The sequence below is a fragment of the Oncorhynchus kisutch genome, unplaced genomic scaffold (assembly GCF_002021735.2).
Source record: "Oncorhynchus kisutch isolate 150728-3 unplaced genomic scaffold, Okis_V2 scaffold2065, whole genome shotgun sequence".
NCBI classification, from domain to species: domain Eukaryota; kingdom Metazoa; phylum Chordata; class Actinopteri; order Salmoniformes; family Salmonidae; genus Oncorhynchus; species Oncorhynchus kisutch.
In genome coordinates this window covers 12,001-37,576 of record NW_022264010.1, presented here as the reverse complement: position 1 = coordinate 37,576, position 25,576 = coordinate 12,001, and the positions used below count along the sequence as shown (strand labels likewise).

Sequence of the window (25,576 nt, the reverse complement as noted above, 5' to 3'; positions counted from 1 at the left end):
AGCACTCTGGACTTTGAATCCAGTGATCCGAGTTCAAATCTCGGTAGAACCTTCCTATTTTGGTGCTGAATTATTCACATGGCCAACCAAAACTCATAATCTGATGTTTATCGGTGTACAAATGACAGAAATCGGAACTCTACAATAAAGACTCTGTATAGGGTTCTATGGTGTAATGGTTAGCACTCAGGACTCTGAATCCTGCGATCCGAGTTCAAATCTCGGTAGGACCTACCTTGATTTTGCAGTGACAACTCCTCCCTGTCAACTTTAAAATAGTTGCGTGAAAGAAACAAGTGGGTGGGAGTCGATAAGCACTCTTGTTACGCACGAATGGCTAGCCTACGGTAAACGCATACTATGAGTGCCTGGTAGTTGACACCGTTTCTGGCCAGGAAACAGAGTATTGACTACAGGGTTCTATGCTGTAAAGGTTATCACTCAGGACTCTGAATCCTACAATCCGAGTTTAAATCTGGACGATACTACATGTCAATTAATTTGCCTCGTGGAAATAGAATATAGCTGTCCAAATATGTTGTCAGTTGAAAGTATTTGCAGCACGTGAAGGAACGACAGTCCGCTGTTGCTAATTACCCGCAGAATTTTTTTTTTTCAATTTCCATGTGGATTTAGAATATGGTCTATGGTGTAATGGTTAGCACTCTGGACTTTGAATCCAGTGATCCGAGTTCAAATCTCGGTAGAACCTTCCTATTTTGGTGCTGAATTTTCACATGGCCAACCAAAAACCTCATATCGATGTTTTCCGGTGTAACAAATGACATGAAAATCGGAACTCTACAATAAATACTCTGTATAGGGTTCTATGGTGTAATGGTTAGCACTCAGGACTCTGAATCCTGCGATCCGAGTTCAAATCTCGGTAGGACCTACCTTGATTTTGCAGTGACACACTCCTCCCTGTCAACTTTAAAAGTTGCGTGAAAGAAAAACAAGTGGGTGGGAGTCGATAAGCACTCTTGTTACGCACGAATGGCTAGCCTACGGTAAACGCATACTATGAGTGCCTGGTAGTTGACACCGTTTCTGGCCAGGAAACAGAGTATTGATACAGGGTTCTATGCTGTAAAGGTTATCACTCAGGACTCTGAATCCTGCGATCCGAGTCAAATCTCGGTAGGACCTACCTTGATTTTGCAGTGACACACTCCTCCCCTGTCAACTTTAAATAGTTGCGTGAAAGAAACAAGTGGGTGGGAGTCGAAAAGCACTCTTGTTACGCACGAATGGCTAGCCTACGGTAAACGCATACTATGAGTGCCTGGTAGTTGACACCGTTTCTGGCCAGGAAACAGAGTATTGACTAAAGGGTTCTATGCTGTAAAGGTTATCACTCAGGACTCTGAATCCTACAATCCGAGTTTAAATCTTGGACGATACTACCATGTCAATTAATTTGCCTCGTGGAAATAGAATATAGCTGTCCAAATATTGTTGTCAGTTGAAAGTATTTGCAGCACGTGAAGGAACGACAGTCCGCTGTTGCTAATTACACGCAGATTTTTTTTTTTCAATTTCCATGTGGATTTAGAATATGGTTCTATGGTGTAATGGTTAGCACTCTGGACTTTGAATCCAGTGATCCGAGTTCAAATCTCGGTAGAACCTTCCTATTTTTGGTGCTGAATTATTCACATGGCCAACCAAAAACCTCATAATCTGATGTTTATCCGGTGTACAAATGACAGGAAAATCGGAACTCTACAATAAATACTCTGTATAGGGTTCTATGGTGTAATGGTTAGCACTCAGGACTCTGAATCCTGCGATCCGAGTTCAAATTCGGTAGGACCTACCTTGATTTTGCAGTGACACACTCCTCCCCTGTCAACTTTAAAATAGTTGCGTGAAAGAAACAAGTGGGTGGGAGTCGATAAGCACTCTTGTTACGCACGAATGGCTAGCCTACGGTAAACGCATACTATGAGTGCCTGGTAGTTGACACCGTTTCTGGCCAGGAAACAGAGTATTGACTACAGGGTTCTATGCTGTAAAGGTTATCACTCAGGACTCTGAATCCTACAATCCGAGTTTAAATCTTGGACGATACTACCATGTCAATTAATTTGCCTCGTGGAAATAGAATATAGCTGTCCAAATATTGTTGTCAGTTGAAAGTATTTGCAGCACGTGAAGGAACGACAGTCCGCTGTTGCTAATTACAGGCAATTTTTTTTTTCAATTTCCATGTGGATTTAGAATATGGTTCTATGGTGTAATGGTTAGCACTCTGGACTTTGAATCCAGTGATCCGAGTTCAAATCTCGGTAGAACCTCCTATTTTTGGTGCTGAATTATTCACATGGCCAACCAAAAACCTCATAATCTGATGTTTATCCGGTGTACAAATGACAGGAAAATCGGAACTCTACAATAAATACTCTGTATAGGGTTCTATGGTGTAATGGTTAGCACTCAGGACTCTGAATCCTGCGATCCGAGTTCAAATCTCGGTAGGACCTACCTTGATTTTGCAGTGACACACTCCTCCCCTGTCAACTTTTAAATAGTTGCGTGAAAGAAACAAGTGGGTGGGAGTCGATAAGCACTCTTGTTACGCACGAATGGCTAGCCTACGGTAAACGCATACTATGAGTGCCTGGTAGTTGACACCGTTTCTGGCCAGGAAACAGAGTATTGACTACAGGGTTCTATGCTGTAAAGGTTATCACTCAGGACTCTGAATCCTACAATCCGAGTTTAAATCTTGGACGATACTACCATGTCAATTATTTGCCTCGTGGAAATAGAATATAGCTGTCCAAATATGTTGTCAGTTGAAAGTATTTGCAGCACGTGAAGGAACGACAGTCCGCTGTTGCTAATTACACGCAGATTTTTTTTTTTCAATTTCCATGTGGATTTAGAATATGGTTCTATGGTGTAATGGTTAGCACTCTGACTTTGAATCCAGTGATCCGAGTTCAAATCTCGGTAGAACCTTCCTATTTTTGGTGCTGAATTATTCACATGGCCAACCAAAAAACCTCATAATCTGATGTTTATCCGGTGTACAAATGACAGAAAATCGGAACTCTACAATAAATACTCTGTATAGGGTTCTATGGTGTAATGGTTAGCACTCAGGACTCTGAATCCTGCGATCCGAGTTCAAATCTCGGTAGGACCTACCTTGATTTTGCAGTGACACACTCTCCCCTGTCAACTTTAAAATAGTTGCGTGAAAGAAACAAGTGGGTGGGAGTCGATAAGCACTCTTGTTACGCACGAATGGCTAGCCTACGGTAAACGCATACTATGAGTGCCTGGTAGTTGACACCGTTTCTGGCCAGGAAACAGAGTATTGACTACAGGGTTCTATGCTGTAAAGGTTATCACTCAGGACTCTGAATCCTACAATCCGAGTTTAAATCTTGGACGATACTACCTTGTTTTTGCCTCGTGGAACAATATAGCTGTCAAACTTTTAAATAGTGCGTGAAAGAAAACAGTGGGTGGGAGCGATTAAACACTTTTTTACGCACGAATGGCATTTACGGTAAATGATACTAGAGGCCTGGTAGGTGACCCGTTTCTGGCCAGGAAACAGAGTATGACTACAGGGTTCTATGCTGTAAAGGTTACATCAGGATCTGAAATCCTACAATCCGAGTTTAAATCTGGACATACTACCATGTCAATTAATTTGCTCGTGGAAATAGACATATAGCGGTCCAAATATGTTGTTGTCAGTTGAAGTAATTGGCAGCACGTGAAGGAACGACAGTCCGAGTTCAAATTACGGCAGATTTTTTTTTTGCAGTGACACACTTCCTGTCAATTTAGAAATATGGTCTAAGGAAAAAGTGGGTAGCATCTGCACTTTGTTCCAGTGATCCGAGTTCAAATACGGAAAACCTCCTATTTTGGTGCTGACATATTACCTGGCCAACCAACAAACCTCATTAATCTGATGTTATCCGGTGTACAAATGACAGGAAAATCGGAATAAATCTACCAAATAAATACTCTGTATAGGGGTCTATGGTGTAATGGTTAGCATCAGACTCGAATCCTGTGATCATAGTTTTAATTCAAAATCTTGTAGGACCTACCTTGTTTGCAGTGACACACTCCTCCCTGGTCAACTTTGAATAAAAATAGTTGGTGAAAGAACACAAGTGGGTGGGAGTCGATAAGCACTCTTGTTACGCACGAATGGCTAGCCAACGGTAAACTCATACTATGAGTCCTGGTAGTTGACACCATTTCTGGCCAGGAAACAAATATTGATAGGGTTCTATGGTGTAATGGTTAGCACTCAGGACTCTGAATCCTGCGATCCGAGTTCAAATCTCGGTAGGACCTACCTTGATTTTGCAGTGACACACTCCTCCCCTGTCAACTTTTAAATAGTTGCGTGAAAGAAACAAGTGGGTGGGAGTCGATAAGCACTCTTGTTACGCACGAATGGCTAGCCTACGGTAAACGCATACTATGAGTGCCTGGTAGTTGACACCGTTTCTGGCCAGGAAACAGAGTATTGACTACAGGGTTCTATGCTGTAAAGGTTATCACTCAGGACTCTGAATCCTACAATCCGAGTTTAAATCTTGGACGATACTACCATGTCAATTAATTTGCCTCGTGGAAATAGAATATAGCTGTCCAAATATTGTTGTCAGTTGAAAGTATTTGCAGCACGTGAAGGAACGACAGTCCGCTGTTGCTAATTACACGCAGATTTTTTTTTTCAATTTCCATGTGGATTTAGAATATGGTTCTATGGTGTAATGGTTAGCACTCTGGACTTTGAATCCAGTGATCCGAGTTCAAATCTCGGTAGAACCTTCCTATTTTTGGTGCTGAATTATTCACATGGCCAACCAAAAACCTCATAATCTGATGTTTATCCGGTGTACAAATGACAGGAAAATCGGAACTCTACAATAAATACTCTGTATAGGGTTCTATGGTGTAATGGTTAGCACTCAGGACTCTGAATCCTGCGATCCGAGTTCAAATCTCGGTAGGACCTACCTTGATTTTGCAGTGACACACTCCTCCCCTGTCAACTTTTAAAATAGTTGCGTGAAAGAAACAAGTGGGTGGGAGTCGATAAGCACTCTTGTTACGCACGAATGGCTAGCCTACGGTAAACGCATACTATGAGTGCCTGGTAGTTGACACCGTTTCTGGCCAGGAAACAGAGTATTGACTACAGGGTTCTATGCTGTAAAGGTTATCACTCAGGACTCTGAATCCTACAATCCGAGTTTAAATCTTGGACGATACTACCATGTCAATTAATTTGCCTCGTGGAAATAGAATATAGCTGTCCAAATATTGTTGTCAGTTGAAAGTATTTGCAGCACGTGAAGGAACGACAGTCCGCTGTTGCTAATTACAGCAGATTTTTTTTTTCAATTTCCATGTGGATTTAGAATATGGTTCTATGGTGTAATGGTTAGCACTCTGGAACTTTGAATCCAGTGATCCAAGTTCAAATCTCGGCAAGAACCTTCCTATTTTTGGTGCTGAATTATTCACATGGCCAACCAAAAACCTCATAATCTGATTGTTTATCCGGTGTACAAATACAGAAAATCGGAACTCTACAATAATACTCTGTATAGGGTCTTATGGTGTAATGGTTAGCACTCAGGACTCTGAATCCTGTGATCCGAGTTCAAATCTTAGTAGGACCTACCTTGATTTTGCAGTGACACACTCCTCCCCTGTCAACTTTAAAATAGTTGCGTGAAAAGAAACAAGTGGGTGGGAGTCGATAAGCACTCTTGTTACGCACGAATGGCTAGCCTACGGTAAACGCATACTATGAGTGCCTGGTAGTTGACACCGTTTCTGGCCAGGAAACAGAGTATTGACTACAGGGTTCATGCTGTAAAGGTTATCACTCAGGACTCTGAATCCTGCGATCCGAGTTCAAATCTCGGTAGGACCTACCTTGATTTTGCAGTGACACACTCCTCCCCTGTCAACTTTAAATAGTTGCGTGAAAGAAACAAGTGGGTGGGAGTCGATAAGCACTCTTGTTACGCACGAATGGCTAGCCTACGGTAAACGCATACTATGAGTGCCTGGTAGTTGACACCGTTTCTGGCCAGGAACAGAGTATTGACTACAGGGTTCTATGCTGTAAAGGTTATCACTCAGGACTCTGAATCCTACAATCCGAGTTTAAATCTTGGACGATACTACCATGTCAATTAATTTGCCTCGTGGAAATAGAATATAGCTGTCCAAATATTGTTGTCAGTTGAAAGTATTTGCAGCACGTGAAGGAACGACAGTCCGCTGTTGCTAATTACAGGCAGATTTTTTTTTTTCAATTTCCATGTGGATTTAGAATATGGTTCTATGGTGTAATGGTTAGCACTCTGGACTTTGAATCCAGTGATCCGAGTTCAAATCTCGGTAGAACCTTCCTATTTTTGGTGCTGAATTATTCACATGGCCAACCAAAAACCTCATAATCTGATGTTTATCCGGTGTAACAAATGAAGAAAATCGGAACTCTACAATAAATACTCGTATAGGGTTCTATGGTGTAATGGTTAGCACTCAGGACTCTGAATCCTGTGATCCTAGTTCCAAATCTTGGTAGGGGACCTAACCTTGATTTTTGCAGTGACTACACTCCCTCCCCTGTCAACTTTAAAATAGTTGCGTTAAAGAAACAAGTGGTGGGAGTCGATAAGCACTCTTGTTACGCACGAATGGCTAGCCTACGGTAACGCATACTAGAGTGCCTGGTAGTTGACACCGTTTCTGGCCAGGAAACAGAGTATTGACTACAGGGTTCTATGCTGTAAAGGTTATCACTCAGGACTCTGAATCCTACAATCCGAGTTTAAATCTTGGACGATAACTACCATGTCAATTAATTTGCCTCGTGGAAATAGAATATAGCTGTCCAAATATTGTTGTCAGTTGAAAGTATTTGCAGCACGTGAAGGAACGACAGTCCGCTGTTGCTAATTACCGCAGATTTTTTTTTTTCAATTTCCATGTGGATTTAGAATATGGTTCTATGGTGTAATGGTTAGCACTCTGGACTTTGAATCCAGTGATCCGAGTTCAAATCTCGGTAGAACCTTCCTATTTTTGGTGCTGAATTATTCACATGGCCAACCAAAAACCTCATAATCTGATGTTTATTCCGGTTGTACAAATGACAGGAAATCGGAACTCTACAATAAATACTCTGTATAAGGGTTCTATGGTGTAATGGTTAGCACTCAGGACTCTGAATCCTGCGATCCGAGTTCAAATCTCGGTAGGACCTAACCTTGATTTTGCAGTGACACACTCCTCCCCTGTCAACTTTAAAATAGTTGCGTGAAGAACAAGTGGTGGGAGTCGATAAGCACTCTTGTTACGCACGAATGGCTAGCCTACGGTAAACGCATACTATGAGTGCCTGGTAGTTGGACACCGTTTCTGGCCAGGAAACAGAGTATTGACTTACAGGGTTCTATGCTGTAAAGGTTATCACTCAGGACTCTGAATCCTACAATCCGAGTTTAAATCTTGGACGATACTACCATGTCAATTAATTTTGCCCTCGTGGAATAGAATATAGCCTGTCGCAAATGATTTGTTGTCAGTTGAAAGTATTTGCAGCACGTGAAGGGAACGACAGTCCGCTGTGCTAATTACAGGCAGATTTTTTTTTTTCAATTTCCATGTGGATTTAGAAATATGGTTCTATGGTGTAATGGTTAGCACTCTGGACTTTAATCCAGTGATCCGAGTTCAAATCTCGTAGAACCTTCCTATTTTTGGTGCTGATTATTCACATGGCCAACCAAAAACCTCATAATCTGATGTTTATCCGGTGTACAAATGACAGGAAAAATCGGAACTCTACAATAAATACTCTGTATAGGGTTCTATGGTGTAATGGTTAGCACTCAGGACTCTGAATCCTGTGATCCTAGTTCAAATCTTAGTAGGACCTACCTTGATTTTGCAGTGACACACTCCTCCCCTGTCAACTTTAAAATAGTTGCGTGAAAGAAACAAGTGGGTGGGAGTCGATAAGCACTCTTGTTACGCACGAATGGCTAGCCTATACGGTAAACGCATACTATGAGTGCCTGGTAGTTGAACCATTTCTGGCAAGGAAACAGAGTATTGACTACAGGGTTCAATGCTGTAAAGGTTATCACTCAGGACTCTGAATCCTGCGATCCGAGTTTAAATCTTGGACGATACTGACCATGTCAATTAATTTGCCTCGTGGAAATAGAATATAGCTGTCCAAATATTGTTGTCAGTTGAAAGTATTTGCAGCACGTTGAAGGAACGACAGTCCGCTGTTGCTAATTCACGCAGAATTTTTTTTTCAAATTTCCATGTGGATTTAGAATATGGTTCTATGGTGTTAATGGTTAGCACTCTGGACTTTGAATCCAGTGATCCGAGTTCAAATCTCGGTAGAACCTTCCTATTTTTGGTGCTGAATTATTCACATGGCCAACCAAAAACCTCATAATCTGATGTTTATCCGGTGTACAAATGAACAGGAAAATCGGAACTCTACAATAAATACTCTGTATAGGGTTCTATGGTGTAATGGTTAGCAACTCAGGACTCTGAATCCTGCGATCCGAGTTCAAATCTCGGTTGTACCTACCTTGATTTTTGCAGTGACACACTCCTCCCCTGTCAACTTTTAAATAGTTGCGTGAAAGAAACAAGTGGGTGGGAGTCGATAAACACTCTTGTTTACGCACGAATGGCTAGCCTACGGTAAACGCATACTATGAGTGCCTGGTAGTTGACAGCCGTTTCTGGCCAGGAAACAGAAAATTGACTACAGGGTTCTATGCTGTAAAGGTTATACTCAGGACTCTGAATCCTACAATCCGAGTTTAAATCTTGGACGATACTACCATGTCAATTAATTTGCCTCGTGGAAATAGAATATAGCTGTCCAAAATATTGTTGTCAGTTGAAAGTATTTGCAGCAACGTGAAGGAACGACAGTCCGCTGTTGCTAATTACAGGCAGATTTTTTTTTTTCAATTTCCATGTGGATTTAGAAATATGGTTCTATGGTGTAATGGTTAGCACTCTGGACTTTGAATCCAGTGATCCAAGTTCAAATCTCGGAAGAACCTTCCTATTTTGGTGCTGAATTATTCACATGGCCAAACCAAAAACCTCATAATCTGATGTTTATCCGGTGTAACAAATGACAGGAAAATCGGAACTCTACAATAAATACCTGTAATAGGGTTCTATGGTGTAATGGTTAGCACTTCAGGACTCTGAATCCTGTGATCCTAGTTCAAATCTTAGTAGGACCTACCTTGATTTTGCAGTGACACACTCCTCCCCTGTCAACTTTAAAATAGTTGCGTGAAAGAAACAAGTGGGTGGGAGTCGATAAGCACTCTTGTTACGCACGAATGGCTAGCCTACGGTAAACGCATACTATGAGTTGCCTGGTAGTTGACACCATTTCTGGCCAGGAAACAGAGTATTGACTACAGGGTTCAATGCTGTAAAGGTTATCACTCAGGACTCTGAATCCTGCGATCCGAGTTTTAAATCTTGGACGATACTACCATGTCAATTAATTTGCCTCGTGGAAATAGAATATAGCTGTCCAAATATTGTTGTCAGTTGAAAGTATTGCAGCACGTGAAGGAACGACAGTCCGCTGTTTGCTAATTAACACGCAGAATTTTTTTTTTTCAAATTTCCATGTGGATTTAGAATATGGTTCTATGGTGTAATGGTTAGCACTCTGGACTTTGAATCCAGTGATCCGAGTCAAATCTCGGTAGAACCTTCCTATTTTTTGGTGCTGAATTATTCACATGGCCAACCAAAAACCTCATAATCTGATGTTTATCCGGTGTACAAATGACAGGAAAATCGGAACTCTACAATAAATACTCTGTATAGGGTTCTATGGTGTAATGGTTAGCACTCAGGACTCTGAATCCTGCGATCCGAGTTCAAATCTCGGTAGGACCTACCTGATTTTGCAGTGACACACTCCTCCCCTGTCAACTTTAAAATAGTTGCGTGAAAGAAACAAGTGGGTGGGAGTCGATAAGCACTCTTGTTACGCACGAATGGCTAGCCTACGGTAAACGCATACTATGAGTGCCTGGTAGTTGACACCGTTCTGGCCAGGAAACAGAGTATTGACTACAGGGTTCAATGCTGTAAAGGTTATCACTCAGGACCTCTGAATCCTGCGATCCGAGTTCAAATCTCGGTAGGACCTACCTTGATTTTGCAGTGACACACTCCTCCCCTGTCAACTTTTAAATAGTTGCGTGAAAGAAACAAGTGGGTGGGAGTCGATAAGCACTCTTGTTACGCACGAATGGCTAGCCTACGGTAAACGCATACTATGAGTGCCTGGTAGTTGACACCGTTTCTGGCCAGGAAACAGAATATTGACTACAGGGTTCTATGCTGTAAAGGTTATCACTCAGGACTCTGAATCCTACAATCCGAGTTTAAATCTTGGACGATACTACCATGTCAATTAATTTGCCTCGTGGAAATAGAATATAGCTGTCCAAATATTGTTGTCAGTTGAAAGTATTTGCAGCACGTGAAGGAACGACAGTCCGCTGTTGCTAATTACACGCAGATTTTTTTTTTTCAATTTCCATGTGGATTTAGAATATGGTTCTATGGTGTAATGGTTAGCACTCTGGACTTTGAATCCAGTGATCCGAGTTCAAATCTCGGTAGAACCTTCCTATTTTTGGTGCTGAATTATTCACATGGCCAACCAAAAACCTCATAATCTGATGTTTATCCGGTGTACAAATGACAGGAAAATCGGAAACTCTACAATAAATACTCTGTATAGGGTTCTATGGTGTAATGGTTAGCACTCAGGACTCTGAATCCTGCGATCCGAGTTCAAATCTCGGTAGGACCTACCTTGATTTTGCAGTGACACACTCCTCCCCTGTCAACTTTAAAATAGTTGCGTGAAAGAAACAAGTGGGTGGGAGTCGATAAGCACTCTTGTTACGCACGACATGGCTAGCCTACGGTAAAACGCATACTATGAGTGCCTGGTAGTTGACACCGTTTCTGGCCAGGAAACAGAGTATTGACTACAGGGTTCTATGCTGTAAAGGTTATCACTCAGGACTCTGAATCCTACAATCCGAGTTTAAATCTTGGACGATACTACCATGTCAATTAATTTGCCTCGTGGAAATAGAATATAGCTGTCCAAATATTGTTGTCAGTTGAAAGTATTTGCAGCACGTGAAGGAACGACAGTCCGCTGTTGCTAATTACACGCAGATTTTTTTTTTTTCAATTTCCATGTGGATTTAGAATATGGTTCTATGGTGTAATGGTTAGCACTCTGGACTTTGAATCCAGTGATCCGAGTTCAAATCTCGGTAGAACCTTCCTATTTTTGGTGCTGAATTATTCACATGGCCAACCAAAAACCTCATAATCTGATGTTTATCCGGTGTACAAATGACAGGAAAATCGGAACTCTACAATAAATACTCTGTATAGGGTTCTATGGTGTAATGGTTAGCACTCAGGACTCTGAATCCTGCGATCCGAGTTCAAATCTCGGTAGGACCTACCTTGATTTTGCAGTGACACACTCCTCCCCTGTCAACTTTAAAATAGTTGCGTGAAAGAAACAAGTGGGTGGGAGTCGATAAGCACTCTTGTTACGCACGAATGGCTAGCCTACGGTAAACGCATACTATGAGTGCCTGGTAGTTGACACCGTTTCTGGCCAGGAAACAGAGTATTGACTACAGGGTTCTATGCTGTAAAGGTTATCACTCAGGACTCTGAATCCTACAATCCGAGTTTAAATCTTGGACGATACTACCATGTCAATTAATTTGCCTCGTGGAAATAGAATATAGCTGTCCAAATATTGTTGTCAGTTGAAAGTATTTGCAGCACGTGAAGGAACGACAGTCCGCTGTTGCTAATTACACGCAGATTTTTTTTTTTTCAATTTCCATGTGGATTTAGAAATATGGTTCTATGGTGTAATGGTTAGCACTCTGGACTTTGAATCCAGTGATCCGAGTTCAAATCTCGGTAGAACCTTCCTATTTTTGGTGCTGAATTATTCACATGGCCAACCAAAAACCTCATAATCTGATGTTTATCCGGTGTACAAATGACAGGAAAATCGGAACTCTACAATAAATACTCTGTATAGGGTTCTATGGTGTAATGGTTAGCACTCAGGACTCTGAATCCTGCGATCCGAGTTCAAATCTCGGTAGGACCTACCTTGATTTTGCAGTGACACACTCCTCCCCTGTCAACTTTAAAATAGTTGCGTGAAAGAAACAAGTGGGTGGGAGTCGATAAGCACTCTTGTTACGCACGAATGGCTAGCCTACGGTAAACGCATACTATGAGTGCCTGGTAGTTGACCACCGTTTCTGGCCAGGAAACAGAGTATTGACTACAGGGTTCTATGCTTGTAAAGGTTATCACTCAGGACTCTGAATCCTGACAATCCGAGTTTAATCTTGGACGATACTACCATGTCAATTAATTTGCCTCGTGGAAATAGAATATAGCTGTCCAAATATTGTTGTCAGTTGAAAGTATTTGCAGCACGTGAAGGAACGGACAGTCCCGCTGTTGCTAATTACACGCAGAATTTTTTTTTTCAATTTCCATGTGGATTTAGAATATGGTTCTATGGTTGTAATGGTTAGCACTCTCGGACTTTGAATCCAGTTGATCCGAGTTCAAATCTCGGTAGTAGAACCTTCCTATTTTTGGTGCTGAATATTCACATGGCCAACCAAAACCTCATAATCTGATGTTTATCCGGTTGTACAAATGACAGGAAAATCGGAACTCTACAATAAATACTCTGTATAGGGTTCTATGGTTGTAATGGTTAGCACTCAGGACTCTGAATCCTGCGATCCGAGTTCAAATCTCGGTAGGTACCTACCTTGATTTTGCAGTGACACACTCCTCCCCTGTCAACTTTTAAATAGTTGCGTGAAAGAAACAAGTGGGTGGGAGTCGATAAGCACTCTTGTTACGCACGAATGGCTAGCCTACGGTAAACGCATACTATGAGTGCCTGGTAGTTGACACCGTTTCTGGCCAGGAAACAGAGTATTGACTACAGGGTTCTATGCTGTAAAGGTTATCACTCAGGACTCTGAATCCTACAATCCGAGTTTAAATCTTGGACGATACTACCATGTCAATTAATTTGCCTCGTGGAAATAGAATATAGCTGTCCAAATATTGTTGTCAGTTGAAAGTATTTGCAGCACGTGAAGGAACGACAGTCCGCTGTTGCTAATTACACGCAGATTTTTTTTTTTTCAATTTCCATGTGGATTTAGAATATGGTTCTATGGTGTAATGGTTAGCACTCTGGACTTTGAATCCAGTGATCCGAGTTCAAATCTCGGTAGAACCTTCCTATTTTTGGTGCTGAATTATTCACATGGCCAACCAAAAACCTCATAATCTGATGTTTTATCCGGTGTACAAATGACAGGAAAATCGGAACTCTACAATAAATACTCTGTATAGGGTTCTATGGTGTAATGGTTAGCACTCAGGGACTCTGAATCCTGCGATCCGAGTTTCAATCTCGGTAGGACCCTACCTTGATTTGGCAGTGACACAGTCCTCCCCTGTCAACTTAATAATAGTTGCGTGAAAGAAACAAGTGGGTGGGAGTCGATAAGCACTCTTGTTACGGCACGAATGGCTAGCCTACGGTAAACGCATACTATGAGTGCCTGGTAGTTGACACCGTTTCTGGCCAGGAAACAGCGTATTGACTACAGGGTTCTATGCTGTAAAGGTTATCACTCAGGACTCTGACATCCTACAATCCGAGTTTAAATCTTGGAACGATACTACCATGTCAATTAATTTGCCTCGTGGAAATAGAATATAGCTGTCCAAATATTGTTGTCAGTTGAAAGTATTGCAGCACGTGAAGGAACGACAGTCCGCTGTTGCTAATTACACGCAGAATTTTTTTTTTTCAATTTCCATGTGGATTTAGAATATGGTTCTATGGTGTAATGGTTAGCACTCTGGACTTTGAATCCAGTGATCCGAGTTCAAATCTCGGTAGAACCTTCCTATTTTTGGTGCTGAATTATTCACATGGCCAACCAAAAACCTCATAATCTGATGTTTATCCGGTGTACAAATGACAGGAAAATCGGAACTCTACAATAAATACTCTGTATAGGGTTCTATGGTGTAATGGTTAGCACTCAGGACTCTGAATCCTGCGATCCGAGTTCAAATCTCGGTAGGACCTACCTTGATTTTGCAGTGACACACTCCTCCCCTGTCAACTTTAAAATAGTTGCGTGAAAGAAACAAGTGGGTGGGAGTCGATAAGCACTCTTGTTACGCACGAATGGCTAGCCTACGGTAAACGCATACTATGAGTGCCTGGTAGTTGACACCGTTTCTGGCCAGGAAACAGAGTATTGACTACAGGGTTCTATGGCTGTAAAGGTTATCACTCACGGACTCTGAATCCTACAATCCGAGTTTAAATTCTTGGACGATACTACCATGTCAATTAATTTGCCCTCGTGGAAATAGAATATAGCTGTCCAATATTGTTGTCAGTTGAAAGTATTTGCAGCACGTGAAGGAACGACAGTCCGCTGTTGCTAATTACACGCAGATTTTTTTTTTTTCAATTTCCATGTGGATTTAGATATGGTTCTATGGTGTAATGGTTAGCACTCTGGACTTTGAAATCCAGTGATCCGAGTTCCAAATCTCCGGTAGAACACTTCCTATTTTTTGGTGGCTGAATTATTCACATGGCCAACCAAAAACCTCATAATCTGATGTTTATTCCGGTGTACAAATGACAGGAAAATCGGAACTCTACAATAAATACTCTGTATAGGGTTCTATGGTGTAATGGTTAGCACTCAGGACTCTGAATGCCTGCGATCCGAGTTCAAATCTCGGTAGGACCTACCTTGATTTTGCAGTGACACACTCCCTCCCCTGTCAACGTTAAAATAGTTGCGTGAAAGAAACAAGTGGGTGGGAGTCGATAAGCACTCTTGTTACGCACGAATGGCTAGCCTACGGTAAACGCATACTATGAGTGCCTGGTAGTTGACACCGTTTCTGGCCAGGAAACAGAGTATTGACTACAGGGTTCTATGCTGTAAAGGTTATCACTCAGGACTCTGAATCCTACAATCCGAGTTTAAATCTTGGACGATACTACCATGTCTAATTAATTTGCCTCGTGGAAATAGAATATAGCTGTCCAAATATTGTTGTCAGTTGAAAGTATTTGCAGCACGTGAAGGAACGACAGTCCGCTGTTGCTAATTACACGGCAGATTTTTTTTTTTCAATTTCCATGTGGATTTAGAATATGGTTCTATGGTGTAATGGTTAGCACTCTGGACTTTGAATCCAGTGATCCGAGTTCAAATCTCGGTAGAAACCTTCCTATTTTTGGTGCTGAATTATTCACATGGCCAACCAAAAACCTCATAATCTGATGTTTATATCCGGTGTACAAATGACAGGAAAATCGGAACTCTACAATAAATACTCTGTATAGGGTTCTATGGTGTAATGGTTAGCAACTCAGGACTCTGAATCCTGCGATCCGAGTTCAAATCTCGGTAGGACCTACCTTGATTTTGCAGTGACACACTCCTCCCCTGTCAACTTTAAAATAGTTGCGTGAAAGAAACAAGTGGGGTGGGAGTCGATAAGCACTCTTGTTACGCACGAATGGCTAGCCTACGGTAAACGCATACTATGAGTGCCTGGTAGTTGACACCGTTCTGGCCAGGAAACAGAGTATTGACTACAGGGTTCTATGCTGTAAAGGTTATCACTACCAGGACTCTGAATCCTACATCCGAGTTTAAAAATCTTGGACGATACTACCATGTCAATTAATTTGCCCTCGATGGAAATAGAATATAGCTGTCCAAATATTGTTGTCAGGTGAAAGTATTTGCAGCACGTGAAGGAACGACAGTCCGCTGTTGCTAATTACACGCAGATTTTTTTTTTTTCAATTTCCATGTGGATTTAGAATATGGTTCTATGGTGTAATGGTTAGCACTCTGGACTTTGAATCCAGTGATCCGAGTTCAAATCTCGGTAGAACCTTCCTATTTTTGGTGCTGAATTATTCACATGGCCAACCAAAAACCTCATAATCTGATGTTTATTCCGGTGTACAAATGACAGGAAAAATCGGAACTCTACAATAAATACTCTGTATAGGGTTCTATGGTGTAATGGGTTAGCACTCAGGACTCTGAATCCTGCGATCCGATTTCAAATCTCGGTAGGACCTACCTTGATTTTGCAGTGACACACTCCTCCCCTGTCAACTTTAAAATAGTTGCGTGAAAGAAACAAGTGGGTGGGAGTCGATAAGCACTCTTGTTACGCACGAGAATGGCTAGCCTACGGTAAACGCATACTATGAGTGCCTGGTAGTTGACACCGTTTCTGGCCAGGAAACAGAGTATTGACTACAGGGTTCTATGCTGTAAAGGTTATCACTCAGGACTCTGAATCCTACAATCCGAGTTTAAATCTTGGACGATACTACCATGTCAATTAATTTGCCTCGTGGAAATAGAATATAGCTGTCCAAATATTGTTGTCAGTTGAAAGTATTTGCAGCACGTGAAGGAACGACAGTCCGCTGTTGCTAATTACACGCAGATTTTTTTTTTTCAATTTCCATGTGGATTTAGAATATGGTTCTATGGTGTAATGGTTAGCACTCTGGACTTTGAATCCAGTAATCCGAGTTCAAATCTCGGTAGAACCTTCCTATTTTTGGTGCTGAATTATTCACATGGCCAACCAAAAACCTCATAATCTGATGTTTATCCGGTGTACAAATGACAGGAAAATCGGAACTCTACAATAAATACTCTGTATAGGGTTCCTATGGTGTAATGGTTAGCACTCAGGACTCTGAATCCTGCGATCCGAGTTCAAATCTCGGTAGGACCTACCTTGATTTTGCAGTGACAACACCCTCCCCTGTCAACTTTAAATAGTTGCGTGAAAGAAACAAGTGGGTGGGAGTCGATAAGCACTCTTGTTACGCACGAATGGCTAGCCTACGGTAAACGCATACTATGAGTGCCTGGTAGTTGACACCGTTTCTGGCCAGGAAACAGAGTATTGGACTACAGGGTTCTATGCTGTAAAGGTTATCACTCAGGACTCTGAATCCTACAATCCGAGTTTAAATCTTGGACGATACTACCATGTCAATTAATTTGCCTCGTGGAAATAGAATATAGCTGTCCAAATATTGTTGTCAGTTGAAAGTATTTTGCAGCACGTGAAGGAACGACAGTCCGCTGTTGCTAATTACACGCAGATTTTTTTTTTTCAATTTCCATGTGGATTTAGAATATGGTTCTATGGTGTAATGGTTAGCACTCTGGACTTTGAATCCAGTGATCCGAGTTCAAATCTCGGTAGAAACCTTCCTATTGTTGGTGCTGAATTATTCACATGGCCAACCAAAAACCTCATAATCTGATGTTTATCGCGTGTACAAATGACAGGAAAATCGGAACTCTACAATAAATCTCTGTATAGGGTTCTATGGTGTAATGGTTAGCACTCAGGACTCTAATCCTGCGATCCGAGTTCAAATCTCGGTAGGACCTACCTTGATTTTGCAGTGACACACTCCTCCCCTGTCAACTTTAAATAGTTGCGTGAAAGAAACAAGTGGGTGGGAGTCGATAAGCACTCTTGTTACGCACGAATGCTAGCCTACGGTAACGCATACATGAGTGCCTGGTAGTTGACACCGTTTCTGGCCAGGAAACAGAGTATTGATTACAGGGTTCTATGCTGTAAAGGTTATCACTCAGGACTCTGAATCCTACAATCCGAGTTTAAATCTTGGACGATACTACCATGTCAATTAATTTGCCTCGTGGAAATAGAATATAGCTGTCCAAAATTGTTGTCAGTTGAAAGTATTTGCAGCACGTGAAAGGAACGACAGTCCGCTGTTGCTAATTACACGCAGATTTTTTTTTTTTCAATTTCCATGTGGATTTAGAAATCTGGTTCTATGGTGGTAATGGTTAGCATCTCTGGACTTTGAATCCAGTGAATCCGAGTTCAAATCTCGGTAGAAACCTCCTATTTTTGGTGCTGATTAATTCACATGGCAACCAAAAACCCTCATAATCTGATGTTTTCCGGTGTACAAATGACAGGAAAATCGGGAACTTCTACAATAAATACTCTGTATAGGGTTTCTATGGTGTAATGGTTAGCCACCTCAGGACTCTGAATCCTGCGATCCGAGTTCAAAATCTCGGTAGGACCATTAACTTGATTTTGCAGTGACCACACTCCTCCCCTGTCAAACTTTAAAATAGTTGCGTGAAAGAAACAAGTGGGTGGGAGTCGATAAGCACTCTTGTTACGCACGAATGGCTTAGCCTACCGGTAAACGCATACATGAGTGCCTGGTAGTTGACACCGTTTCTGGCCAGGAAACAGAGTATTGACTACAGGGTTCTATGCTGTAAAGGTTATCACTCAGGACTCTGAATCCTACAATCCGAGTTTAAATCTTGGACGATACTACCATGTCAATTAATTTGCCTCGTGGAAATAGAATATAGCTGTCCAAATATTGTTGTCAGTTGAAAGTATTTGCAGCACGTGAAGGAACGACAGTCCGCTGTTGCTAATTACAGGCAGATTTTTTTTTTTCAATTTCCATGTGGATTTAGAATATGGTTCTATGGTGTAATGGTTAGCACTCTGGACTTTGAATCCAGTGATCCGAGTTCAAATCTCGGTAGAACCTTCCTATTTTTGGTGCTGAATTATTCACATGGCCAACCAAAAACCTCATAATCTGATGTTTATCCGGTGTACAAATGACAGGAAAATCGGAACTCTACAATAAATACTCTGTATAGGGTTCTATGGTGTAATGGTTAGCACTCAGGACTCTGAATCCTGCGATCCGAGTTCAAATCTCGGTAGGACCTACCTTGATTTTGCAGTGACACACTCCTCCCCTGTCAACTTTAAAATAGTTGCGTGAAAGAAACAAGTGGGTGGGAGTCGATAAGCACTCTTGTTACGCACGAATGGCTAGCCTACGGTAAACGCATACTATGAGTGCCTGGTAGTTGACACCGTTTCTGGCCAGGAAACAGAGTATTGACTACAGGGTTCTATGCTGTAAAGGTTATCACTCAGGACTCTGAATCCTACAATCCGAGTTTAAATCTTGGACGATACTACCATGTCAATTAATTTGCCTCGTGGAAATAGAATATAGCTGTCCAAATATTGTTGTCAGTTGAAAGTATTTGCAGCACGTGAAGGAACGACAGTCCGCTGTTGCTAATTACAGGCAGATTTTTTTTTTTCAATTTCCATGTGGATTTAGAATATGGTTCTATGGTGTAATGGTTAGCACTCTGGACTTTGAATCCAGTGATCCGAGTTCAAAATCTCGGTAGAACTTCCTATTTTTGGTGCTGAATTATTCACATGGCCAACCAAAAACCTCATAATCTGATGTTTATCCGGTGTACAAATGACAGGAAAAATCGGAACTCTACAATAAATACTCTGTATAGGGTTCTATGGTGTAATGGTTAGCACTCAGGACTCTGAATCCTGCGATCCGAGTTCAAATCTCGGTAGGACCTACCTTGATTTTGCAGTGACACACTCCTCCCCTGTCAACTTTAAATAGTTGCGTGAAAGAAGACAAGTGGTGGGAAGGTCGATAAGCCACTCTTGTTACGCCACGAATGGGCTAGCCTACGGTAAAACGCATACTATGAGTGCCTGTTGGTTAGTTGACACCGTTTCCTGGCCAGGAAACAGAGTATTGACTACGGTTCAATGCTTAGGTATCACTCAGGACCCCGATTCCAATCCGGGGCCTTGACAGATTATTTGCCTCGTGGTAGAATATAGCTGTCCAAATATTATGTCAGTTGAAAGAATTTGCAGCACGTGAAGGAACGACAGTCCGCTGTTGCTAATTACAGCAGATTTTTTTTTTTCAATGTGGATTTAGAAATATGGTTGAAAGCAACAATGGATGAGGATCTCGGAGAAGCCTTTTGGTGCTGAATTATTCACTGGCCAACCAAAAACCTCATACTATGAGTGCGGTGTACAAATGACAGGAAAATCGGAACTCTACAATAAATACTCTGTATAGGGTTCTATGGTGTAATGGTTAGCACTCAGGACTCTGAATCCTGCGATCCGAGTTCAAATCTCGGTAGGACCTACCTTGATTTTGCAGTGACACACTCCTCCCCTGTCAACTTTAAAATAGTTGCGTGAAAGAAACAAGTGGGTGGGAGTCGATAAGCACTCTTGTTACGCACGAATGGCTAGCCTACGGTAAACGCATACTATGAGTGCCTGGTAGTTGACACCGTTTCTGGCCAGGAAACAGAAAATTGGACTACAGGGTTCTATGCTGTAAAGGTTATCACTCAGGACTCTGAATCCTACAATCCGAGTTTAAATCTTGGACGATACTACCATGTCAATTAATTTGCCTCGTGGAAATAGAATATAGCTGTCCAAATATTGTTGTCAGTTGAAAGTATTTGCAGCACGTGAAGGAACGACAGTCCGCTGTTGCTAATTACAGGCAGATTTTTTTTTTTCAATTTCCATGTGGATTTAGAATATGGTTCTATGGTGTAATGGTTAGCACTCTGGACTTTGAATCCAGTGATCCGAGTTCAAATCTCGGTAGAACCTTCCTATTTTTGGTGCTGAATTATTCACATGGCCAACCAAAAACCTCATAATCTGATGTTTATCCGGTGTACAAATGACAGGAAAATCGGAACTCTACAATAAATACTCTGTATAGGGTTCTATGGTGTAATGGTTAGCACTCAGGACTCTGAATCCTGCGATCCGAGTTCAAATCTCGGTAGGACCTACCTTGATTTTGCAGTGACACACTCCTCCCCTGTCAACTTTAAAATAGTTGCGTGAAAGAAACAAGTGGGTGGGAGTCGATAAGCACTCTTGTTACGCACGAATGGCTAGCCTACGGTAAACGCATACTATGAGTGCCTGGTAGTTGACACCGTTTCTGGCCAGGAAACAGAGTATTGACTACAGGGTTCTATGCTGTAAAGGTTATCACTCAGGACTCTGAATCCTACAATCCGAGTTTAAATCTTGGACGATACTACCATGTCAATTAATTTGCCTCGTGGAAATAGAATATAGCTGTCCAAATATTGTTGTCAGTTGAAAGTATTTGCAGCACGTGAAGGAACGACAGTCCGCTGTTGCTAATTACAGGCAGATTTTTTTTTTTCAATTTCCATGTGGATTTAGAATATGGTTCTATGGTGTAATGGTTAGCACTCTGGACTTTGAATCCAGTGATCCGAGTTCAAATCTCGGTAGAACCTTCCTATTTTTGGTGCTGAATTATTCACATGGCCAACCAAAAACCTCATAATCTGATGTTTATCCGGTGTACAAATGACAGGAAAATCGGAACTCTACAATAAATACTCTGTATAGGGTTCTATGGTGTAATGGTTAGCACTCAGGACTCTGAATCCTGCGATCCTGAGTTCAAATCTCGGTAGGACCTACCTTGATTTTGCAGTGACACACTCCTCCCCTGTCAACTTTAAAATAGTTGCGTGAAAGAAACAAGTGGGTGGGAGTCGATAAGCACTCTTGTTACGCACGAATGGCTAGCCTACGGTAAACGCATACTATGAGTGCCTGGTAGTTGACACCGTTTCTGGCCAGGAAACAGAGTATTGACTACAGGGTTCTATGCTGTAAAGGTTATCACTCAGGACTCTGAATCCTACAATCCGAGTTTAAATCTTGGACGATACTACCATGTCAATTAATTTGCCTCGTGGAAATAGAATATAGCTGTCCAAATATTGTTGTCAGTTGAAAGTATTTGCAGCACGTGAAGGAACGACAGTCCGCTGTTGCTAATTACAGGCAGATTTTTTTTTTTTCAATTTCCATGTGGATTTAGAATATGGTTCTATGGTGTAATGGTTAGCACTCTGGACTTTGAATCCAGTGATCCGAGTTCAAATCTCGGTAGAACCTTCCTATTTTTGGTGCTGAATTATTCACATGGCCAACCAAAAACCTCATAATCTGATGTTTATCCGGTGTACAAATGACAGGAAAATCGGAACTCTACAATAAATACTCTGTATAGGGTTCTATGGTGTAATGGTTAGCACTCAGGACTCTGAATCCTGCGATCCGAGTTCAAATCTCGGTAGGACCTACCTTGATTTTGCAGTGACACACTCCTCCCCTGTCAACTTTTAAATAGTTGCGTGAAAGAAACAAGTGGGTGGGAGTCGATAAGCACTCTTGTTACGCACGAATGGCTAGCCTACGGTAAACGCATACTATGAGTGCCTGGTAGTTGACACCGTTTCTGGCCAGGAAACAGAGTATTGACTACAGGGTTCTATGCTGTAAAGGTTATCACTCAGGACTCTGAATCCTACAATCCGAGTTTAAATCTTGGACGATACTACCATGTCAATTAATTTGCCTCGTGGAAATAGAATATAGCTGTCCAAATATTGTTGTCAGTTGAAAGTATTTGCAGCACGTGAAGGAACGACAGTCCGCTGTTGCTAATTACAGGCAGATTTTTTTTTTTCAATTTCCATGTGGATTTAGAATATGGTTCTATGGTGTAATGGTTAGCACTCTGGACTTTGAATCCAGTGATCCGAGTTCAAATCTCGGTAGAACCTTCCTATTTTTGGTGCTGAATTATTCACATGGCCAACCAAAAACCTCATAATCTGATGTTTATCCGGTGTACAAATGACAGGAAAATCGGAACTCTACAATAAATACTCTGTATAGGGTTCTATGGTGTAATGGTTAGCACTCAGGACTCTGAATCCTGCGATCCGAGTTCAAATCTCGGTAGGACCTACCTTGATTTTGCAGTGACACACTCCTCCCCTGTCAACTTTAAAATAGTTGCGTGAAAGAAACAAGTGGGTGGGAGTCGATAAGCACTCTTGTTACGCACGAATGGCTAGCCTACGGTAAACGCATACTATGAGTGCCTGGTAGTTGACACCGTTTCTGGCCAGGAAACAGAGTATTGACTACAGGGTTCTATGCTGTAAAGGTTATCACTCAGGACTCTGAATCCTACAATCCGAGTTTAAATCTTGGACGATACTACCATGTCAATTAATTTGCCTCGTGGAAATAGAATATAGCTGTCCAAATATTGTTGTCAGTTGAAAGTATTTGCAGCACGTGAAGGAACGACAGTCCGCTGTTGCTAATTACAGGCAGATTTTTTTTTTTCAATTTCCATGTGGATTTAGAATATGGTTCTATGGTGTAATGGTTAGCACTCTGGACTTTGAATCCAGTGATCCGAGTTCAAATCTCGGTAGAACCTTCCTATTTTTGGTGCTGAATTATTCACATGGCCAACCAAAAACCTCATAATCTGATGTTTATCCGGTGTACAAATGACAGGAAAATCGGAACTCTACAATAAATACTCTGTATAGGGTTCTATGGTGTAATGGTTAGCACTCAGGACTCTGAATCCTGCGATCCGAGTTCAAATCTCGGTAGGACCTACCTTGATTTTGCAGTGACACACTCCTCCCCTGTCAACTTTAAAATAGTTGCGTGAAAGAAACAAGTGGGTGGGAGTCGATAAGCACTCTTGTTACGCACGAATGGCTAGCCTACGGTAAACGCATACTATGAGTGCCTGGTAGTTGACACCGTTTCTGGCCAGGAAACAGAGTATTGACTACAGGGTTCAATGCTGTAAAGGTTATCACTCAGGACTCTGAATCCTGCGATCCGAGTTCAAATCTCGGTAGGACCTACCTTGATTTTGCAGTGACACACTCCTCCCCTGTCAACTTTTAAATAGTTGCGTGAAAGAAACAAGTGGGTGGGAGTCGATAAACACTCTTGTTACGCACGAATGGCTAGCCTACGGTAAACGCATACTATGAGTGCCTGGTAGTTGACACCGTTTCTGGCCAGGAAACAGAAAATTGACTACAGGGTTCTATGCTGTAAAGGTTATCACTCAGGACTCTGAATCCTACAATCCGAGTTTAAATCTTGGACGATACTACCATGTCAATTAATTTGCCTCGTGGAAATAGAATATAGCTGTCCAAATATTGTTGTCAGTTGAAAGTATTTGCAGCACGTGAAGGAACGACAGTCCGCTGTTGCTAATTACAGGCAGATTTTTTTTTTTCAATTTCCATGTGGATTTAGAAATATGGTTCTATGGTGTAATGGTTAGCACTCTGGACTTTGAATCCAGTGATCCGAGTTCAAATCTCGGTAGAACCTTCCTATTTTTGGTGCTGAATTATTCACATGGCCAACCAAAAACCTCATAATCTGATGTTTATCCGGTGTACAAATGACAGGAAAATCGGAACTCTACAATAAATACTCTGTATAGGGTTCTATGGTGTAAGGGTTAGCACTCAGGACTCTGATACCTGCGATCTGAGTTCAAAATCTCGGTAGGACCTACCTTGATTTTGCAGTGACACACTCTCTCCCCTGTCCACTTAAAAGTAGTTGCGTGAAAGAAACAAGTGGGTGGGAGTCGATAAAGCACTCTTGTTACTAGAATGGGCTAGCCTACGGTAAACGCATACTATGAGTGCCTGGTAGTTGACACCGTTTCTGGCCAGGGAAACAGAGTATTGACTACAGGGTTCTATGCTGTAAAGGTATTCACTCAGGACTCTGAATCCTACAATCCGAGTTAATACTTGGACGATACTGACCATGTCTATTATTTGCCATCGTGGAAATAATATAGCTGTCCAAAATTGTTGTCAGTTGAAAGTATTTGCAGCACGTGAAGGAACGACAGTCCGCTGTTGCTAATTACAGGCAGATTTTTTTTTTTTCAATTTCCATGTGGATTTTAGAATATGGTTCTATGGTGTAATGGTTAGCACTCTGGACTTTGAATCCAGTGATCCGAGTTCAAATCTCGGTAGAACCTTCCTATTTTTGGTGCTGAATTATTCACATGGCCAACCAAAAACCTCATAATCTGATGTTTATCCGGTGTACAAATGACAGGAAAATCGGAACTCTACAATAAATACTCTGTATAGGGTTCTATGGTGTAATGGTTAGCACTCAGGACTCTGAATCCTGCGATCCTGAGTTCAAATCTCGGTAGGACCTACCTTGATTTTGCAGTGACACACTCCTCCCCTGTCAACTTTAAAATAGTTGCGTGAAAGAAACAAGTGGGTGGGAGTCGATAAGCACTCTTGTTACGCACGAATGGCTAGCCTACGGTAACGCATACTATGAGTGCCTGGTAGTTGACACCGTTTCTGGCCAGGAAACAGAGTATTGACTACAGGGTTCTATGCTGTAAAGGTTATCACTCAGGACTCTGAATCCTACAATCCGAGTTTAAATCTGGGAGCGATACTACCATGTCATTAATTTAGCCATCTGGAAATAGAATAGAGCTGTCCAATAGTGTTGTCAGTTAAAGTAT

At 41.6% G+C, this 25,576-nt stretch overlaps 55 non-coding genes across 55 annotated transcripts; all 55 read left to right on the top strand.

Annotated features, from left to right (window-relative positions):
* Positions 1-161: 161 nt before the first annotated feature.
* Positions 162-233, top strand: trnaq-cug (transfer RNA glutamine (anticodon CUG)). Its single transcript has one exon. It is a non-coding gene; the product is annotated as a tRNA-Gln (tRNA).
* A 408-nt stretch (positions 234-641) lies between these two features.
* Positions 642-712, top strand: trnaq-uug (transfer RNA glutamine (anticodon UUG)). Its single transcript has one exon. It is a non-coding gene; the product is annotated as a tRNA-Gln (tRNA).
* Positions 713-823: 111 nt separating this feature from the next.
* On the top strand, positions 824-895 carry trnaq-cug (transfer RNA glutamine (anticodon CUG)). The gene has a single exon. It is a non-coding gene; the product is annotated as a tRNA-Gln (tRNA).
* A 665-nt stretch (positions 896-1,560) lies between these two features.
* trnaq-uug (transfer RNA glutamine (anticodon UUG)) lies at positions 1,561-1,632 on the top strand. The gene has a single exon. It is a non-coding gene; the product is annotated as a tRNA-Gln (tRNA).
* A 115-nt stretch (positions 1,633-1,747) lies between these two features.
* On the top strand, positions 1,748-1,818 carry trnaq-cug (transfer RNA glutamine (anticodon CUG)). Its single transcript has one exon. It is a non-coding gene; the product is annotated as a tRNA-Gln (tRNA).
* Positions 1,819-2,228: 410 nt separating this feature from the next.
* On the top strand, positions 2,229-2,300 carry trnaq-uug (transfer RNA glutamine (anticodon UUG)). The gene has a single exon. It is a non-coding gene; the product is annotated as a tRNA-Gln (tRNA).
* A 114-nt stretch (positions 2,301-2,414) lies between these two features.
* Positions 2,415-2,486, top strand: trnaq-cug (transfer RNA glutamine (anticodon CUG)). Its single transcript has one exon. It is a non-coding gene; the product is annotated as a tRNA-Gln (tRNA).
* A 410-nt stretch (positions 2,487-2,896) lies between these two features.
* On the top strand, positions 2,897-2,967 carry trnaq-uug (transfer RNA glutamine (anticodon UUG)). The gene has a single exon. It is a non-coding gene; the product is annotated as a tRNA-Gln (tRNA).
* Positions 2,968-3,082: 115 nt separating this feature from the next.
* On the top strand, positions 3,083-3,154 carry trnaq-cug (transfer RNA glutamine (anticodon CUG)). The gene has a single exon. It is a non-coding gene; the product is annotated as a tRNA-Gln (tRNA).
* A 1,106-nt stretch (positions 3,155-4,260) lies between these two features.
* On the top strand, positions 4,261-4,332 carry trnaq-cug (transfer RNA glutamine (anticodon CUG)). The gene has a single exon. It is a non-coding gene; the product is annotated as a tRNA-Gln (tRNA).
* A 411-nt stretch (positions 4,333-4,743) lies between these two features.
* On the top strand, positions 4,744-4,815 carry trnaq-uug (transfer RNA glutamine (anticodon UUG)). The gene has a single exon. It is a non-coding gene; the product is annotated as a tRNA-Gln (tRNA).
* A 115-nt stretch (positions 4,816-4,930) lies between these two features.
* trnaq-cug (transfer RNA glutamine (anticodon CUG)) lies at positions 4,931-5,002 on the top strand. The gene has a single exon. It is a non-coding gene; the product is annotated as a tRNA-Gln (tRNA).
* A 598-nt stretch (positions 5,003-5,600) lies between these two features.
* On the top strand, positions 5,601-5,672 carry trnaq-cug (transfer RNA glutamine (anticodon CUG)). Its single transcript has one exon. It is a non-coding gene; the product is annotated as a tRNA-Gln (tRNA).
* Positions 5,673-6,339: 667 nt separating this feature from the next.
* Positions 6,340-6,411, top strand: trnaq-uug (transfer RNA glutamine (anticodon UUG)). Its single transcript has one exon. It is a non-coding gene; the product is annotated as a tRNA-Gln (tRNA).
* A 601-nt stretch (positions 6,412-7,012) lies between these two features.
* Positions 7,013-7,084, top strand: trnaq-uug (transfer RNA glutamine (anticodon UUG)). Its single transcript has one exon. It is a non-coding gene; the product is annotated as a tRNA-Gln (tRNA).
* A 117-nt stretch (positions 7,085-7,201) lies between these two features.
* trnaq-cug (transfer RNA glutamine (anticodon CUG)) lies at positions 7,202-7,273 on the top strand. Its single transcript has one exon. It is a non-coding gene; the product is annotated as a tRNA-Gln (tRNA).
* Positions 7,274-7,876: 603 nt separating this feature from the next.
* On the top strand, positions 7,877-7,948 carry trnaq-cug (transfer RNA glutamine (anticodon CUG)). Its single transcript has one exon. It is a non-coding gene; the product is annotated as a tRNA-Gln (tRNA).
* A 414-nt stretch (positions 7,949-8,362) lies between these two features.
* Positions 8,363-8,435, top strand: trnaq-uug (transfer RNA glutamine (anticodon UUG)). The gene has a single exon. It is a non-coding gene; the product is annotated as a tRNA-Gln (tRNA).
* A 606-nt stretch (positions 8,436-9,041) lies between these two features.
* Positions 9,042-9,113, top strand: trnaq-uug (transfer RNA glutamine (anticodon UUG)). The gene has a single exon. It is a non-coding gene; the product is annotated as a tRNA-Gln (tRNA).
* Positions 9,114-9,906: 793 nt separating this feature from the next.
* On the top strand, positions 9,907-9,978 carry trnaq-cug (transfer RNA glutamine (anticodon CUG)). Its single transcript has one exon. It is a non-coding gene; the product is annotated as a tRNA-Gln (tRNA).
* A 668-nt stretch (positions 9,979-10,646) lies between these two features.
* Positions 10,647-10,718, top strand: trnaq-uug (transfer RNA glutamine (anticodon UUG)). The gene has a single exon. It is a non-coding gene; the product is annotated as a tRNA-Gln (tRNA).
* A 116-nt stretch (positions 10,719-10,834) lies between these two features.
* On the top strand, positions 10,835-10,906 carry trnaq-cug (transfer RNA glutamine (anticodon CUG)). Its single transcript has one exon. It is a non-coding gene; the product is annotated as a tRNA-Gln (tRNA).
* A 415-nt stretch (positions 10,907-11,321) lies between these two features.
* On the top strand, positions 11,322-11,393 carry trnaq-uug (transfer RNA glutamine (anticodon UUG)). Its single transcript has one exon. It is a non-coding gene; the product is annotated as a tRNA-Gln (tRNA).
* A 115-nt stretch (positions 11,394-11,508) lies between these two features.
* trnaq-cug (transfer RNA glutamine (anticodon CUG)) lies at positions 11,509-11,580 on the top strand. The gene has a single exon. It is a non-coding gene; the product is annotated as a tRNA-Gln (tRNA).
* A 414-nt stretch (positions 11,581-11,994) lies between these two features.
* Positions 11,995-12,066, top strand: trnaq-uug (transfer RNA glutamine (anticodon UUG)). The gene has a single exon. It is a non-coding gene; the product is annotated as a tRNA-Gln (tRNA).
* A 115-nt stretch (positions 12,067-12,181) lies between these two features.
* Positions 12,182-12,253, top strand: trnaq-cug (transfer RNA glutamine (anticodon CUG)). The gene has a single exon. It is a non-coding gene; the product is annotated as a tRNA-Gln (tRNA).
* A 1,095-nt stretch (positions 12,254-13,348) lies between these two features.
* On the top strand, positions 13,349-13,420 carry trnaq-uug (transfer RNA glutamine (anticodon UUG)). The gene has a single exon. It is a non-coding gene; the product is annotated as a tRNA-Gln (tRNA).
* A 605-nt stretch (positions 13,421-14,025) lies between these two features.
* trnaq-uug (transfer RNA glutamine (anticodon UUG)) lies at positions 14,026-14,097 on the top strand. The gene has a single exon. It is a non-coding gene; the product is annotated as a tRNA-Gln (tRNA).
* Positions 14,098-14,212: 115 nt separating this feature from the next.
* On the top strand, positions 14,213-14,284 carry trnaq-cug (transfer RNA glutamine (anticodon CUG)). The gene has a single exon. It is a non-coding gene; the product is annotated as a tRNA-Gln (tRNA).
* Positions 14,285-14,893: 609 nt separating this feature from the next.
* Positions 14,894-14,966, top strand: trnaq-cug (transfer RNA glutamine (anticodon CUG)). The gene has a single exon. It is a non-coding gene; the product is annotated as a tRNA-Gln (tRNA).
* A 415-nt stretch (positions 14,967-15,381) lies between these two features.
* On the top strand, positions 15,382-15,453 carry trnaq-uug (transfer RNA glutamine (anticodon UUG)). Its single transcript has one exon. It is a non-coding gene; the product is annotated as a tRNA-Gln (tRNA).
* A 118-nt stretch (positions 15,454-15,571) lies between these two features.
* On the top strand, positions 15,572-15,644 carry trnaq-cug (transfer RNA glutamine (anticodon CUG)). Its single transcript has one exon. It is a non-coding gene; the product is annotated as a tRNA-Gln (tRNA).
* A 418-nt stretch (positions 15,645-16,062) lies between these two features.
* On the top strand, positions 16,063-16,134 carry trnaq-uug (transfer RNA glutamine (anticodon UUG)). The gene has a single exon. It is a non-coding gene; the product is annotated as a tRNA-Gln (tRNA).
* A 117-nt stretch (positions 16,135-16,251) lies between these two features.
* On the top strand, positions 16,252-16,324 carry trnaq-cug (transfer RNA glutamine (anticodon CUG)). Its single transcript has one exon. It is a non-coding gene; the product is annotated as a tRNA-Gln (tRNA).
* A 414-nt stretch (positions 16,325-16,738) lies between these two features.
* Positions 16,739-16,810, top strand: trnaq-uug (transfer RNA glutamine (anticodon UUG)). The gene has a single exon. It is a non-coding gene; the product is annotated as a tRNA-Gln (tRNA).
* Positions 16,811-16,926: 116 nt separating this feature from the next.
* trnaq-cug (transfer RNA glutamine (anticodon CUG)) lies at positions 16,927-16,998 on the top strand. Its single transcript has one exon. It is a non-coding gene; the product is annotated as a tRNA-Gln (tRNA).
* Positions 16,999-17,411: 413 nt separating this feature from the next.
* On the top strand, positions 17,412-17,483 carry trnaq-uug (transfer RNA glutamine (anticodon UUG)). Its single transcript has one exon. It is a non-coding gene; the product is annotated as a tRNA-Gln (tRNA).
* Positions 17,484-18,763: 1,280 nt separating this feature from the next.
* Positions 18,764-18,835, top strand: trnaq-uug (transfer RNA glutamine (anticodon UUG)). The gene has a single exon. It is a non-coding gene; the product is annotated as a tRNA-Gln (tRNA).
* Positions 18,836-18,950: 115 nt separating this feature from the next.
* On the top strand, positions 18,951-19,022 carry trnaq-cug (transfer RNA glutamine (anticodon CUG)). The gene has a single exon. It is a non-coding gene; the product is annotated as a tRNA-Gln (tRNA).
* Positions 19,023-19,434: 412 nt separating this feature from the next.
* trnaq-uug (transfer RNA glutamine (anticodon UUG)) lies at positions 19,435-19,507 on the top strand. The gene has a single exon. It is a non-coding gene; the product is annotated as a tRNA-Gln (tRNA).
* Positions 19,508-19,622: 115 nt separating this feature from the next.
* trnaq-cug (transfer RNA glutamine (anticodon CUG)) lies at positions 19,623-19,694 on the top strand. Its single transcript has one exon. It is a non-coding gene; the product is annotated as a tRNA-Gln (tRNA).
* A 524-nt stretch (positions 19,695-20,218) lies between these two features.
* Positions 20,219-20,290, top strand: trnaq-cug (transfer RNA glutamine (anticodon CUG)). Its single transcript has one exon. It is a non-coding gene; the product is annotated as a tRNA-Gln (tRNA).
* A 413-nt stretch (positions 20,291-20,703) lies between these two features.
* trnaq-uug (transfer RNA glutamine (anticodon UUG)) lies at positions 20,704-20,775 on the top strand. Its single transcript has one exon. It is a non-coding gene; the product is annotated as a tRNA-Gln (tRNA).
* Positions 20,776-20,890: 115 nt separating this feature from the next.
* trnaq-cug (transfer RNA glutamine (anticodon CUG)) lies at positions 20,891-20,962 on the top strand. The gene has a single exon. It is a non-coding gene; the product is annotated as a tRNA-Gln (tRNA).
* Positions 20,963-21,374: 412 nt separating this feature from the next.
* Positions 21,375-21,446, top strand: trnaq-uug (transfer RNA glutamine (anticodon UUG)). The gene has a single exon. It is a non-coding gene; the product is annotated as a tRNA-Gln (tRNA).
* A 115-nt stretch (positions 21,447-21,561) lies between these two features.
* On the top strand, positions 21,562-21,634 carry trnaq-cug (transfer RNA glutamine (anticodon CUG)). Its single transcript has one exon. It is a non-coding gene; the product is annotated as a tRNA-Gln (tRNA).
* Positions 21,635-22,047: 413 nt separating this feature from the next.
* Positions 22,048-22,119, top strand: trnaq-uug (transfer RNA glutamine (anticodon UUG)). Its single transcript has one exon. It is a non-coding gene; the product is annotated as a tRNA-Gln (tRNA).
* Positions 22,120-22,234: 115 nt separating this feature from the next.
* Positions 22,235-22,306, top strand: trnaq-cug (transfer RNA glutamine (anticodon CUG)). Its single transcript has one exon. It is a non-coding gene; the product is annotated as a tRNA-Gln (tRNA).
* A 412-nt stretch (positions 22,307-22,718) lies between these two features.
* On the top strand, positions 22,719-22,790 carry trnaq-uug (transfer RNA glutamine (anticodon UUG)). The gene has a single exon. It is a non-coding gene; the product is annotated as a tRNA-Gln (tRNA).
* Positions 22,791-22,905: 115 nt separating this feature from the next.
* On the top strand, positions 22,906-22,977 carry trnaq-cug (transfer RNA glutamine (anticodon CUG)). Its single transcript has one exon. It is a non-coding gene; the product is annotated as a tRNA-Gln (tRNA).
* Positions 22,978-23,389: 412 nt separating this feature from the next.
* Positions 23,390-23,461, top strand: trnaq-uug (transfer RNA glutamine (anticodon UUG)). The gene has a single exon. It is a non-coding gene; the product is annotated as a tRNA-Gln (tRNA).
* Positions 23,462-23,576: 115 nt separating this feature from the next.
* trnaq-cug (transfer RNA glutamine (anticodon CUG)) lies at positions 23,577-23,648 on the top strand. Its single transcript has one exon. It is a non-coding gene; the product is annotated as a tRNA-Gln (tRNA).
* A 670-nt stretch (positions 23,649-24,318) lies between these two features.
* On the top strand, positions 24,319-24,390 carry trnaq-uug (transfer RNA glutamine (anticodon UUG)). Its single transcript has one exon. It is a non-coding gene; the product is annotated as a tRNA-Gln (tRNA).
* Positions 24,391-24,991: 601 nt separating this feature from the next.
* Positions 24,992-25,063, top strand: trnaq-uug (transfer RNA glutamine (anticodon UUG)). The gene has a single exon. It is a non-coding gene; the product is annotated as a tRNA-Gln (tRNA).
* A 115-nt stretch (positions 25,064-25,178) lies between these two features.
* On the top strand, positions 25,179-25,251 carry trnaq-cug (transfer RNA glutamine (anticodon CUG)). Its single transcript has one exon. It is a non-coding gene; the product is annotated as a tRNA-Gln (tRNA).
* Positions 25,252-25,576: the final 325 nt, after the last annotated feature.